Here is a 13,848-nt window from a genome sequence, read left to right on the forward strand (position 1 = left end):
AAAAGTGAGCGTAAACGGTATTGCAATGCTAGGAAACAAGGCCTAGCGTTCATACTTTCACTAGTGCAAGTTCTCTCAACAATAATAACATAATTGGATCATATAACTACCCCTCAACATGCAACAAAGAGTCACTCCAAAGTCACTAATAGCGGAGAACAAACGAAGAGATTATGGTAGGGTACGAAACCACCTCAAAGTTATTCTTTCCGATCAATCCATTGGGCTATTCCTATAAGTGTCACAAACAGCCCTAGAGTTCGTAGTAAAATAACACCTTAAGACACACATCAACCAAAACCCTAATGTCACCTAGATACTCCAATGTCACCTCAAGTATCCGTGGGTATGATTATACGATATGCATCAGACAATCTCAGATTCATCTATTCAACCAACACATAGAACCTTAAAGAGTGCCCCAAAGTTTCTACCAGAGAGTCAAGACGAAAACGTGTGCCAACCCCTATGCATAGGTTCATGGGCGGAACCCGCAAGTTGATCACCAAAACATACATCAAGTGGATCACGTGATATCCCATTGTCACCACAGATAAGCACGGCAAGACATACATCAAGTGTTCTCAAATCCTTAAAGACTCAATCCGATAAGATAACTTCAAAGGGAAAACTCAATCCTTTACAAGAGAGTAGAGGGGAAGAAACATCATAAGATCCAACTATAATAGCAAAGCTCGCGATACATCAAGATCGTGCCAAATCAAGAACACGAGAGAGAGAGGTCAAACACATTGCTACTGGTACATACCCTCAGCCCCGAGGGTGAACTACTCCCTCCTCATCATGGAGAGCGCCGGGATGATGAAGATGGCCACTGGTGAGGGTTCCCCCCTCCGGCAGGGTGCCGGAACAGGGTCCCGATTGGTTTTTGGTGGCTACAGAGGCTTGCGGCGGCGGAACTCCCGATCTATTCTGTTCCCCGATGGTTTTAGGGTATATTGGTATATATAGGACGAACAAATACGTCAGGGGAGCCACGAGGGGCCCACAAGGGTGGAGGGCACGCCCAGGGGGGTGGGCGCGCCCCCTGCCTCGTGCCCTCCTCGTCGATTCCTTGACGTGCACTCCAAGTCTCCCGTATTGCTTTCTTTCCAAAAATAACTTTACCGAAGGTTTCATTCCGTTTGGACTCCGTTTGATATTCCTTTTCTGCGAAACACTGAAACAAGGGAAAAAACAGAAACTAGCACTGGGCTCTGGGTCAATAGGTTAGTCCCAAAAGTAATATAAAAGTGCATAGTGAAGCCCATAAAACATCCAAGATGGATAATATAATAGCATGGAACAATAAAAAATTATAGATACGTTGGAGACGTATCAGCATCCCCAAGCTTAATTCATGCTCGTCCTCGAGTAGGTAAATGATAAAAACAGAATTTTTGATGTGGAATGCTACCTAACATAATTATCAATGTAATCTTCTTTATTGTGGCAAGAATATTCAGATCCATAAGATTCAAAACAAAAGTTTAATATTGACATGAAAACAATAATACTTCAAGCATACTAACAAAGCAATCATGTCTTCTCAAAATAACATGGCCAAAGCAAGCTATCCCTACAAAATCATATAGTCTGGCTATGCTCTATCTTCATCACACAAAATATTTAAATCATGCACAACCCCGATGACAAGCCAAGCAATTGTTTCATACTTTTGATGTTCTCAAAATTTTTCAATCTTCACGCAATACATGAGCGTGAGCCATGGACATAGCACTATAGGTGGAATAGAATGGTGGTTGTGGAGAAGACAAAAAGGAGAAGATAGTCTCACATCAACTAGGCGTATCAATGGGCTATGGAGATGCCCATCAATAGATATCAATGTGAGTGAGTAGGGATTGCCATGCAATGGATGCACTAGAGCTATAAGTGTATGAAAGCTCAAAAAGAAACTAAGTGGGTGTGCATCCAACTCGCTTGCTCTCGAAGACCTAGGGCATTTTGAGGAAGCCCATCATTGGAATATGCAAGCCAAGTTCTATAATGAAAGATTCCCACTAGTGTATGAAAGTGACAACATAGGAGACTCTTTATCATGAAGATCATGGTGCTACTTTGAAGCACAAGTGTGGTAAAAGGATAGTAGCATTGCCCCTTCTCTCTTTTTCTCTCATTTTTTATTTGGCCTTTTCTTTTTTTATGGCCTCTTTTTTCTCTTTTTTATTTGGGCTTCTTTGGCCACTTTTATTTATTTTTTTCGTCCGGAGTCTCGTCCCGACTTGTGGGGGAATCATAGTCTCCATCATTCTTTCCTCACTGGGACAATGCTCTAATAATGATAATCATCACACTTTTATTTACTTACAACTCAAGAATTACAACTCAATACTTAGAACAAGTATGACTCTATATGAATGCCTCCGGCGGTGTACCGGGATATGCAATGACTCATGAGTGACATGTATGAAAGAATTACGAAAGGTGGCTTTACCACAAATACGATGTCAACTACATGATCATGCAAAGCAATATGACAATGATGGAGCGTGTCATAATAAACGGAATGGTTGAAAATAGCATGGAAATATATCTCGAAATGGCTATAGAAATGCCATAATAGGTAGATTTGGTGGCTGTTTTGAGGAAGATATATGGTGGGTGTATGATACCGGCGAAAGGTGCGTAGTATTTAGAGAGGCTAGCAATGGTGGAAGGGTGAGAGTGCGTATAATCCATGGACTCAACATTAGTCATAAAGAACTCACATACTTATTGCAAAAATCTATTAGTTATTGAAACAAAGTACTACGCGCATGCTCCTAGGGGGATAGATTGGTAGGAAAAGACCATCGCTCGTCCCCGACCGCCACTCATAAGGAGGACAATGAATAAATAAATCATGCTCCGACTTCATCACATAACGGTTCACCATACGTGCATGCTACGGGAATCACAAACTTTAGAACAAGTATTTATCAAATTCACAACTACTCAACTAGCATGACTCTAATATTACCATCCTCATATCTCAAAACAACCATAAGGAATCAAACTTCTCATAGTATTCAATGCACTTTATATGATAGTTTTTATTATATCCCTCTTGGATGCCCATCATATTAGGACTAAATTCATAGCCAAAGCAAATTACCATGCTATTTAGGACTCTCAAAATAATATAAGTGAAGCATGAGAGTTCATCTATTTCTTCAAAATATAACCACCGCCGTGCTCTAAAAAGATATAAGTGAAGCACTAGAGCAAATGACAAACTACTCCGAAAGATATAAGTGAAGATCAATGAGTAGTTGAATAATTATTTAGCTATGTGAAGACTCTCCCATTTAATAATTTCAGATATTATTACTTTATTAAAACATCAAGCAAATCTAAAGAAAATAAAATGACGCTCCAAGCAAAACACATATCATGTGGTGAATAAAAATATAGCTCCAAGTAAAGTTACCGATGAACGAAGACGAAAGAGGGGATGCCATCCGGGGCATCCCCAAGCTTAGGCTCTTGGTTGTCCTTGAATATTACCTTGGGGTTCCTTGGGAATCCCCAAGCTTAGGCTCTTGCCACTCCTTATTCCATGGTCCATCGAATCTTTACCCAAAACTTGAAAACTTCACAACACAAAACTCAACAGAAACTCGTAAGCTCCGTTAGCGAAAGAAAACAAAACACCACTTCAAGGTACTGTAATGAACTCATTCTTTATTTATATTGGTGTTAAACCTACTGTATTCCAACTTCTCTATGGTTTATAAACTATTTTACTAGCCATAGATTCATCAAAATAAGCAAACAACACACGAAAAACAGAATCTGTCAAAAACAGAACAGTCTGTAGTAATCTGTAACTAACGCAAACTTTTGGAACTCCAAAAATTCTACCAAAATAGGACGACCTATAAAATTTGTTTATTGATCTGCTGCAATTTGAATCAGTATTTTATCATGTTCTGGTGATTTTAAACAATTGTTTTCGTGAACAGAAAGTTTCTGGAATTTTCAGCAAGATCAAATAACTATCATCCAAGAAGATCCTATAGGTCTTACTTGGCACAAACACTAATTAAAACACAAAACCACATCTAAACAGAAGCTAGATGATTTATTTATTAATAAACAGAACCAAAAAGCAAGAAACTAAAATAAAATTGGGTTGCCTCCCAACAAGCGCTAACGTTTAACGCCCCTAGCTAGGCATGACGATTTCAATGATGCTCACATAAAAGATAAGAGTTGAAACAAAAAGAAAGCATCATGAAGAATATTACTAGCACATTTAAGTCTAACCCACTTCCTATGCATAGGGATTTTTTGAGCAAACAACTTATGGGAACAATAATCAACTAGCATAGGAAAGCAAAACAAGCATAACTTCAAAACTTTAAGCACATAGAGAGGAAACTTGATATTATTGCAATTCCTACAAGCATATATTCCTCCCTCATAATAATTTTCAGTAGCATCATGAATGAATTCAACAATATAACCAGCACCTAAAGCATTCTTTTCATGATCTACAAGCATAGAATTTTTATTACTCTCCACATAAGCAAATTTATTCTCATGAAGAGTAGTGGGAGCAAACTCAAAAAAATAACTATCATATGATTGAGAATTAAGATCAAGATGACAAGTTTCATGGTTATCATTATTCTTTAAAGCATACGTGTCATCACAATAATCATCATAGATAGGAGGCATGCTTTCATCATAGTAAATTTGCTCATCAAACTTGGGGGACAAAAAATATCATCTTCATCAAACATAGCTTCCCCAAGCTTGTGGCTTTGCATATCATTAGCATCATGGGTATTCAAAGAATTCATACTAACAACATTGCAATCATGCTCATACTTCAAAGATCTAGTGCCAAACATTTTATAGATTTCTTCTCCTAGCACTTGAGCACAATTTTCCTTCCCATCATTCTCACGAAAGATATTAAAAAGATGAAGCATATGAGGCACCCTTAATTCCATTTTTTGTAGTTTTCTTTTATAATATAAACTAGTGATAAAACAAGAAACTAAAAGATTCGATTGCAAGATCTAAATATATACCTTCAAGCACTCACCTCCCCGGCAACGGCGCCAGAAAAGAGCTTAGTTGACGGAGTGTGAGTGCCGCTTACCTAGCCTCCCCGGCAACGGCGCCAGAAAAGACCTTGATGTCTACTACACAACCTTCTTCTTGTAGACGTTGTGGGCCCTCCAAGTGCAGAGGTTTGTAAGACAGTAGCAAATTTCCCTCAAGTGGATGACCTAAGGTTTATCAATCCGTGGGAGGCGTAGGTTGAAGATGGTCTCTCTCAAGCAACCCTGCAACCAAATAACAAAGAGTCTCTTGTGTCCCCAACACACCCAATACAATGGTAAATTGTATAGGTGCACTAGTTCGGCGAAGAGATGGTGATACAAGTGCAATATGGAGGGTAGATATAGGTTTTTGTAATCTGAAAATATAAAAACAGCAAGGTAACTAATGATAAAAGTGAGCGTAAACGGTATTGCAATGCTAGGAAACAAGGACTAGGGTTCATACTTTCACCAGTGCAAGTTCTCTCAACAATAATAACATAATTGGATCATATAACTATCCCTCAACATGCAACAAAGAGTCACTCCAAAGTCACTAATAGCGGAGAACAAACGAAGAGATTATGGTAGGGTACGAAACCACCTCAAAGTTATTCTTTCCGATCAATCCATTGGGCTATTCCTATAAGTGTCACAAACAGCCCTAGAGTTCGTAGTAAAATAACACCTTAAGACACACATCAACCAAAACCCTAATGTCACCTAGATACACCAATGTCACCTCAAGTATCCATGGGTATGATTATACGATATGCATCACACAATCTCAGATTCATCTATTCAACCAACACATAGAACCTCAAAGAGTGCCCCAAAGTTTCTACCGGAGAGTCAAGACGAAAACGTGTGCCAACCCCTATGCATAGGTTCATGGGTGGAACCCGCAAGTTGATCACCAAAACATACATCAAGTGGATCACGTGATATCCCATTGTCACCACAAATAAGCACGGCAAGACATACATCAAGTGTTCTCAAATCCTTAAATTCTCAATCCGATAAGATAACTTCATAGGGAAAACTCAATCCATTACAAGAGTAGAGGGGAAGAAACATCATAAGATCCAACTATAATAGCAAAGCTCGCGATACATCAAGATCGTGCCAAATCAAGAACACGAGAGAGAGAGAGAGGTCAAACACATAGCTACTGGTACATACCCTCAGCCCTGAGGGTGAACTACTCCCTCCTCGTCATGGAGAGCGCCGGGATGATGAAGATGGCCACCGGTGAGGGTTCCCCCCTCCGGCAGGGTGCCGGAACAGGGTCCCGATTGGTTTTTGGTGGCTACAGAGGCTTGCGGTGGCGGAACTCCCGATCTATTCTGTCCCCCGATGGTTTTAGGGTATATTGGTATATATATAGGAGGAAGAAATACGTCAGGGGAGCCACGAGGGGCCCACGAGGGTGGAGGGCGCGCCCGGGGGGGTGGGCGCGCCCCCTGCCTCGTGCCTTCCTCGTCGATTCCCTGACGTGCACTCCAAGTCTCCTGTATTGCTTTCTTTCCAAAAATAACTTTTTCGAAGGTTTCATTCCGTTTGGACTCCGTTTGATATTCCTTTTCTGCGAAACACTGAAACAAGGAAAAAACAGAAATTGGCACTGGGCTCTGGGTCAATAGGTTAGTCCCAAAAGTAATATAAAAGTGCATAGTAAAGCCCATAAAACATCCAAGATGGATAATATAATAGCATGGAACAATCAAAAATTATAGATACGTTGGAAACGTATCACTATGCGCCAGCTGTCCCAAAATATCTTACCCACCTAACGGTCATATCATTGAAGGGCATTTATGTCTTATCATGTCGGGTTGCTCCCTAGGCTATAAATAGCCGCCCCCTACAACCACTAGCTGGTTGGCTGCTCCGAGAGAAACTGACACTTGTCAATTGAGAGCATCCCATCCTTTGAGGACTTTGAGCGAAAATCATCAAGTGAGGAAAACCCATACCCAAACACCTACAAACCCAAAGTGATTTAGCATCACTGAAGAAATTCCTGTGTGGATCCGAAGCTTGTTACCTTTGAAGACTGTGCATCTTCCAGACGGTTAGGCGTCATGGTCTAGAGCATCCAATAGGAAATTGTGGATCGCCGAGTGACCGAGTTTGTGAAGGTTTGGAAGTCACCTGAAGACTTACCAAGAGTGATTGGGTGAGGTCTGTGTGACCTTAGCTCAAGGAGAATACGGTGAGGACTGTGTATCCGGGACTGTGTGCCCTCAGGTTTAAATACCTAGCCGCTCCAACCAGACGTACAACTGTCACAGCAGTTGGAACTGGGCTACCAAATCACTGTCTTCACCAAGCCTACTAGTTCTATTTCCTCATCCCTTCCATTTCCTCATTACCGTGTTGTGTGCTTGTTCATATTTGTTTGAAGACTTTGACTAAAGACTTTCTCAATTTCTTCAGTCTGTTTGTCTTCATCCTGCTTATCCCATGTTTACGCTTCCTATACTCTGTGCTCGTTTCATTTCATCATGATGACTGTGCTTATGTTCTGTAATGCTTGCATCTGAGTATATTCCACTGCCAAGTAGTTCTTCACTTAGAAATTTCCTCACCCTAAAATTCCTTAGTGAAGAATTCATAAAAATCGCCTATTCACCCCCCTCTAGTCGACTTAACACACTTTCAATTGGTATCAGAGCGAGGTACTCCCTTGTTTTGTGTGATTTTGGTTTAACCTCCTGGAGTTTTAGTTATGTCGACTGCAGGTATGATCAAAGTCTCTGCTGGGTGTCCTACCTTCGGTGGGGCGGACTACCCCTACTGGGAGAATAAGATGCGTATGCATCTTGAGGCAATTGACAACGATCTCTGGTACATTGTGGAGAATGGCGTTCCCACTATCTCACCTTCCCTGAATGCTGCTGATGTGAAGAGATTCAAGCAACTCGATTCTCAAGCGAAGAACATCATATGTGGCCATTTGAGCAAAGGGCAGTATGGCAGAGTGAGTGCTTTGGAGACAGCTAAGCTCATCTGGGATAGGCTGTCCAAGGTTAATGAAGGAGTCTCAACACAGCGTGACTCTCGAGTTGACGTTCTTCGCAATCTCTTCAACCGCTTCAAAAGACTCGACAATGAAAATATTCAACAAACCTTCGATCGCCTCACTGACATCTCAAATGAGCTTCAAGCACTTGGTGCCACTGACATCATCGATCGTGAGGTGGTGAAGAAATTGTTGAGATCGCTTGATTCCTCATTTGACACTCTGGCACTGATGATACAAGAACATGGAGACTACAAGTCACTTGATCCCGCTGATATCCTCGAGAGGCTAAACACTCATGAGTTCCAGCTTGCTGAGAAGAGAGATCTCTATGATCCGAGCTATGGCAGATCACGCGCTCTGAAGGCCAAGGCAATATCTGAATCTGAAGGTGAGGATTCTGGTAGCAGCCTTGGTGATCCTGAAGAACTGAGCTAGGAGCTAGCAATGCTCGTGAGTAAATTCCAGAAGTTCTCAATACGTGGTCGCTTTGGAAAATTCTCAAGAAGTGATGATTCCTCATCCCGTGACTACCAGAAGAGACTATGCCACAAATGGAAGAAACTTGGTCACTACATTCAAGATTTTCCTCAGTGGGAAAAGGAATCAAAGAAGAAGAAATACAAGGACTACAGTTCTAATGACTCAAAGTAGAAGAAGAAATCTTCAAAGTCTTCATCATCAAAATCCTCGAAGTCTTCATCTCACAAGAAGAGCAGCTCTAAGAAGGCTCGGGCATTCATTGACAAGGAAATGGACTCTGAAGCTGAATCTAAGGAACATGAGGAAGAGGAGGCATCTGAGGAGCCGAAATATGGTGTGGCAAGCCTAGCCCTCGCTACTGCGTTCGTCAGCAAGTCCATCTTCAACTCTGAGGAAAATGGCTTCCACAACAGGGCTGATGATGACGATGATGACTACACTCCCACCTATTGCTTCATGGCAAAGGGTGCCAAGGTACTCAAATACCCCTCCTCTTAATCAAGTGAGAATGAATCTGATGAAAATCTCAAGCCTAGCTACTCTAAACTTGCTAATATTGCTGTGAAACAACAAAAGGCTTTTGAAAAGGTTCAAAATATGCTTGATAAGAGTGATGATATGTTGGGCAAAGAAATGGACCGCACCAAAACTTTGACTGAAAATCTTCAGAGACTTCAGTCCAAGTTTGAAAATCTTCAAAGTCATCATAACACTCTCTTATCTGATCATGAGAAGCTTTCTTATGAATTTCTTCAAAGAAAGCAAGATCTTGAGAAGCTAAGGGAGAGCTATGAAGATCTTTAGAAGGAGTGTGATTCATTACTTGCTCAACGAATCAGCGCTGCTCAGGAAGAATTTATTCCTCCATGTTTGAAGTGCATTGAACGTGAATCTGCTAATTCTTCACCTAAATGTTCAAATGGTTCTACTGCTATAAATTCTTCATCTGTCTCTGCTATCACTAATTCCTCATCTAAGGATATTGCTAGTATCACTGACAATGCAGGGCTGAAGGAATTGTATATGACAGGCATGTACAAAAGCCTCAAAGGGCATCAGGCTCTTTGTGATGTCCTTAAAAAGCAGATCCTCAACAGGAAACCTAGGAAAGAGGGTATTGCCTTTGAGAGGAAACTCAATGCTGATGGGACATACTGGAAGCCTGAGCAGTATCCCAAAACCTCATGGGTTGCTGCGAAGGGACCTCCAGTAGATCCATCTACTTTATCTGGCTTTACATGTGAATCTCCTCATTCTTCTGATGAGTCATTTGACTCCAACTATAAGCTATTCAAAAATCAGAATGGTGAAGTATTTGCTAGATATGTTGGCACTAACTGCATGAACAGTTCCCCTATGAAGAAAATCTGGGTTCCCAAAAGGCGCCTTGAAAGTCTTCAGGTGAATGTCATCATGACACCACCTGTGAAGAATAGGAACCCCAGATCAAATTCTTCATATGGACCAAATTCTTCATATGGACCAAATTCTTCATACGGATCCAAGTCCTCATACGGACCAAATTCCTCACATGGATCAAATTCCTCAAAAGGATCAAAGTCCTCATATGAACATCATCGTGCTAATACTTCTGTTTCGCAGGGAAGATCTAAGGGCTATGAATATGTGCATTATTCTTCTAACCATTATGTTCATAAGTCCTCGAAGAATTTCTCTGCTTATTCATATGGTTACCCTAACTCCTCTTATGTGAAATGAAGTGGACTGGCTTCTACGCCACCTTTCTCTTATGGAGCTCGCAGAATGATGAACTCTTTGCCACCCCTTCAGATGTGGGTGGTGAAGAAAAAGAACAAATCTCTTATGCAGGGTCAGGTCTCCAGATGTGCTTAAACGTCTGAAGAATTTGCTGGAGACCTGAAAATGCTTGAAAGGACGCAAGCTAAACCTGAAGAAATTATTTTTTCATTTCTCACGTCCTCATACTACTATATCTGTTCAAATTCCTTGATGAAATTGATCTGATGTTGATATCATATTCTTCACTGATGAGGTATATGAGTTCATAAGCTGCACTAATTCATCTGCAGGATGATCAACCCAAAGCCAGTGAGTGGGTCCTCGATAGTGGATGTACAAATCACATGACTGGTGACAAGAGCTTATTGATGGATGCTCCCCTTTCTCCATCGCATATGAAGCATATCACCTATGCTGACAAAGGCAAAAGCAAGGTATTGGGTCTAGGTAAGGCTGCGATCTCAAAGGATCGACACATGGACAAAGTCATGCTTGTCGAGTCCTTAGGATTCATGTCAGTCTCAATGCTTTGTGATCTTGATATGGTTGTTGTCTTTGGCAAGTACGGTTGTGTTGTGATCATGGAAGCTGACCATTCCAAAGTCTTCGAAGGCTTTAGGAGAGGATATCTGTATATTGTTGATTTCTCTACAGGACCACAACCTGCCATATGTCTACTTGCAAAAGCTTCAGAAGACTGGCTATGGCATCGACGACTTGGTCATGCTGGCATGAGGAACTTGCACACGCTCGCGAAGAAGAAGCATGTCATTGGCATTGGGAATGTCAAATTCCTCAAGGATCACTTGTGCGGAGCCTGTGAAGCTGGAAAGATGACCAAGGCCAACCATCCAGCGAAGACTATCATGACTACCACTCGACCATTTGAATTGCTTCACATGGATCTCTTTGGTCCTAATCATTATTCTGCATTCACCAATGAAGCATCTCTATATGGCTTTGTTATTGTTGATGATTACTCTCGTTACACATGGGTGCATATTGTCACTTACAAACGTGAAGTGCAGGAAGTCTTCAAACGTTTTTCCTCGAGGGCTTCAACCAACTTTGGTCTGAAGATCAAGCACATCAGAAGTGACAATGGAACTGAGTTCAAGAATACTGGTCTTGATGACTATCTTGACGAACTTGGTATTACTCATGAGTTATCTGCTCCTTATACTCCTCAGCAGAATGGCGTCGTGGAGCAGAAGAACAGGACTCTTGTTGAGATGGCTCGCACTATGCTTGATGAATACAAGACACCTCGTCATTTCTGGATCGAGGCAATTGATACTGTGTGCCACATCATCAACAGGGTATATCTTCACAAATTCTTCAAGAAGACAGCATATGAACTCCTCACTGACAAGAAACCCAATGTGAGTTATTTCAGAGTTTTCGGTGCTAAATGTTGGATTAGAGATCCTCATCACAATTCTAAATTTGCACCGAAAGCACATGAAGGTTTTATGCTTGGTTACGGAAAGGACTCTCACACCTACAGAGTCTTCAACACCGTTCGCCACAAGGTTGTTGAAACTATAGATGTGCGGTTCAATAAAACTAATGGCTCGCAAAGAGAGCACCTACCTCCTGTGCTAGATGAACAGTCACCTGAGGAAACCATCAAGTTCAATACTGAGGATGTCATTCCTACCGAAGAATCTGCTGAAGAAGTCATTCCAGATCGTGAAGAACATCATGCTGGTGCACCTGAGGAAAATGGCTCTGAAGAAAATGCTGATCCAATTCCTCGTCGCCAACCCGCTCATCCTCGCGTTGCAAATGAAGTGCAGATTGAGAAAATCATCAGCGACATCAACGCACCAGGTCCTCTCACACGCTCAAAAGCTTCACATTTGTCTAACTTTTGTGGGCATTTCACTTTCGTCTCTATCACAGAGCCCACTAAGGTAGATGAAGCATTTATGGAGCCTGAGTGGATTCAAGATATGCAAGAGGAATTACATCAGTTCGAGCTCAACAACGTCTGGGAACTTGTCAAGTGACCAGACCCTCGCAAGCACAATATCATCGGCACTAAGTGGATATACCGCAACAAGCAAGATGAAAATGGCCTTGTGGTGAGGAATAAGGCACAGCTTGTAGCTCAAGGCTACACACAGGTTGAAGGAATTGATTTCGATGAAACTTTTGCTCCTGTTGCTAGACTTGAGGCTATTCACATATTACTTGCTTATGCTAACCATCAGGACATCATCTTATATCAAATGGATGTGAAAAGTGCATTCCTCAATGGTAAGCTTGAGGAAGAAGTATATGTTGCTCAACCCCCAGGTTTGAAGATCCAAAGCATCCTGACCAAGTCTACAGACTCAATAAGGCCCTCTATGGCCTCAAGCAGGCCCCTCGGCTGTGGTATGAACTTTGAAGGAATTCCTCATGAAGAAAGGCTTCAAACCCGGTTCACTTGACCCAACTCTTTTCACTAAAACCTATGATGGTGAATTGTTTGTGTGCCAAATATATGTTGATGATATCATCTTTGGCTGTACTGACCAACGTTAGAGTGATGAATTTGCCTATATGATGAGTGAAGAATATCAAATGTCTTATGATGGGACAATTGAAATTCTTCTTAGGTCTTCAAATTCATCAATAGCCCAATGGCATATTCATATCTCAGGAGAAATACCTCAAAGATGTACTAAGGAAATTCGGCATGCAAGATTGCAAAGGCGTCAAAATCCCTATGCCCACAAATGGCCATCTTTGCACTGATGAAAATGGTATTGACTTTGATCAAAAGGTATACCGCTCCATGATTGGTTCTTTATTGTATTTATGTGCATCTAGGCCAGATATTATGCTTAGTGTTTGTGATGGAAATATGCCCTAGAGGCAATAATAATGTTATTATTTATTTCCTTATTTCATGATAAATGTTTATTATTCATGCTAGAATTGTATTAACTGGAAACTTAGTACATGTGTGAATACATAGACAAAACAAAGTGTCCCTAGTATGCCTCTACTTGACTAGCTCGTTTATCAAAGATGGTTATGTTTCCTAACCATAGACATGTGTTGTCATTTGATGAACGGGGTCACATCATTAGGAGAATGATGTGATGGACAAGACCCATTCGTTAGCTTAGCATTATGATCGTTACAGTTTCATTGCTACTGCTTTCTTCATGACTTATACATGTTCCTCAGACTATGAGATTATGCAACTCCCGAATACCGGAGGAACACCTTGTGTGCTATCAAACGTCACAACATAACTGGGTGATTGTAAAGATGCTCTACAGGTGTCTCCGATGGTGTTTGTTGAGTTGGCATAGATCGAGATTAGGATTTGTCACTCCGTGTATCGGAGATGTATCTCTGGGCCCTCTCGGTAATGCACATCACTATAAGCCTTGCAAGCATTGTGACTAATGAGTTAGTTGCGGGATGACGCATTACAGAATGAGTAAAGAGACTTGCCGGTAATGAGATAGAACTAGGTATGAGGATACCGACGATCGAATCTCGGGCAAGTAACATACC

This window comes from Triticum aestivum, chromosome 3D, assembly GCF_018294505.1.
Source record: "Triticum aestivum cultivar Chinese Spring chromosome 3D, IWGSC CS RefSeq v2.1, whole genome shotgun sequence".
In the NCBI taxonomy this organism is placed as follows: domain Eukaryota; kingdom Viridiplantae; phylum Streptophyta; class Magnoliopsida; order Poales; family Poaceae; genus Triticum; species Triticum aestivum.